This window comes from Crocuta crocuta, unplaced genomic scaffold, assembly GCF_008692635.1.
Source record: "Crocuta crocuta isolate KB4526 unplaced genomic scaffold, BGI_CrCroc_1.0 scaffold113, whole genome shotgun sequence".
NCBI lineage: Eukaryota > Metazoa > Chordata > Mammalia > Carnivora > Hyaenidae > Crocuta > Crocuta crocuta.
Window position 1 is genome coordinate 16,579,819 of NW_027530368.1, and position 2,244 is coordinate 16,582,062.

At 40.4% G+C, this 2,244-nt stretch overlaps 1 long non-coding RNA gene across 1 annotated transcript; it reads right to left on the reverse strand.

The window, feature by feature from the left end:
• Positions 1–231: 231 nt before the first annotated feature.
• On the reverse strand, positions 232–797 carry LOC144233376 (uncharacterized). The gene is made up of 2 exons (XR_013335659.1): positions 675–797; positions 232–489 (listed from the first exon to the last, which is right to left on the reverse strand). It is a non-coding gene; the product is annotated as an uncharacterized LOC144233376 (long non-coding RNA).
• Between the last annotated feature and the right edge of the window lie 1,447 nt (positions 798–2,244).

Sequence of the window (2,244 nt, forward strand, 5' to 3'; positions counted from 1 at the left end):
AATGAAATTCTATGCTTAGTCAAACCAATGAGCCATTCTGAGATATATATATACATATATATATGTATGCTAAACTAATATATATGTTTAGCTACATAAATAATAATATTTTGTTAGGGGCCTGAGTATTTGCCACAGTCAATAAACTCGGTGACCTTACAATTTATTCATTCCATAAATATATTCTGAGCACATAATTCCCCTTTAATAACTGATTATAGTATTGAAATATTTCATGGATCTCTGTCACTTTTTATTCTGCTCATAAAAATCTCTGGAGGCTAATACAGTCCGTAAATTCCTTATATTTACTATCCACTTTGTGAAAAAGCGATCTATTCATTGTTATTGCAATTTGAGGCAGGCAGTGTTTGCAGGTCATTTACCAGCTGTTGAGGTTTCCTGTTGCTGGCTTTGGCAGATGTTTGGGCTCCCATGGCTCAGTCAATACCATCCCAAATCCAAATCCTCACTGCCTCAATGCGGTTCCTGCAAGATATGACACAGTATTCAAACCAGCCAAGGTGTGATTGTTACCACAGCTAGGACTTCCTTTCTAAATACTCACCTGGCCCTTACCCACCCAAGCTGAACTGCATAGAATTCAAAGAGCCCTGAGATCTGACCAGAGATAGTCAAGCAGCCTTCCTTGTTTCCTCCCACTGAGGACTCACCTTGGCCCAGGTTATCCCTCCATTTAGCTCTGCCTGGCAAAAAACACACTCAGAATGTACTACTGCCACAGAAAGATGGGGTCAAAAATGTAGAAACAAGAAACATTTTCTCATCTCACAAAGGCTCAGCCCTCTAGAATGGTAGCCCCTAGCATATGTCACTCTTAGAACCCTTCTTTCTGATGTAATTTGTAGGTAACTCAGGTGCTCTGCTTTGCTGTACTAACCTTTCTAGAGTCCTTAGAGCAGTTGTTAGGATTTGAAGTCATGAATACTGGCCCCACTACACGAAAGCTGTGTGACTTTTCGAAAATCATTAAGCTTCTCTGTTTTAATTTCTTAACCTCTAAAACAGAGACAATAATAGCATAAGCACTCATAGGGTTGTTTGTAAAAAATACATAAGATAATGTAACGAAAAGCTAAGGGCACAGGACTAGCTAACATCTTCCCCTCCGCACACCCAGGTGGAATATGTGTGATATTCCTCGGACATTCTTGGCTACCCAAGAACAAAGGAAAGGGGTTTAAGTGCTTGCCATGGTGATGTGGGAAACTAAGGCAAATGAAAAATTAAATTCCCTTACTGCCTACAGCGCATTGACAAGTCCTTAAAACAGGCAGAGAGACCTCCCTCTAGGACCTCAGCTGCCTTGATGATGGCACTTTGCTAAGGGCAAAAGGGAATCTTGGCTTAACATTATTCTGACCCCCAGAATCCTGTAAGTCTACTTTAACATATGAAAATCCCTTTGGAAACTTCCTTGATCTCAACTCCCCCAAGATACATGCTGGCAATCATACTCCAAGCTTATGGCCCCCTGATACACATCTGAAAGGTCTCATGACCGAGGTTTTACTAAGTAGTAAGAAATGGGGTTTTCCTAGTAAGGCCTAGCCCCTCAAGGTCCTGGAAATCTTGCTTCCAGAATACTTTCGAAACATACTCTATCTCTAATCCTCTCCCAACCTGAAGGTATATAATCAGTTACCCATCACAACCCCAATGCAGCTCTTTCAGCCCATGGGTCCTCGCGTTTTAACAAAATCAACTTTTGCACCAAAGATGTCTTTAAGAATTCTTTCTTGGCCTTCACCTCCAAACCCTACCTACCCTCACCCCCAAACCCTACCATTTATGCTCCCTCATCAAAAGCACTTAATACATAATGCCTAAGAGATAGTAAGCAAATCTCAATGTCACTGATGCTTTTCAATAATGACAGTGAATAACTACTATTACATACCAAGTATTATGATAGGCACTTGAGATTTATAGATAATAAGAGTCTGGACCTCTCAAGAACTCATATTCTAGAGAAGGTGTAACAAAACACTTTCTGTTAAAGGTCAGATAGTAAATCTTTAAGCTTTACAGGCCATACAGTCTTTGTTAAAACTACTCAACTCTGCCACTGCAGCACAAAGGCAGCCATAGACAATACATAAACAGATGCATAGAGCTGTTTTTTTAATAAAACTTTATTTACAAAACCAAGGAGTGGCCATGGTTTGGCCTGCAGGCTGTAGTGTGTCAACCCCTGGTCCAGAGGGAAAACACAATTACAAA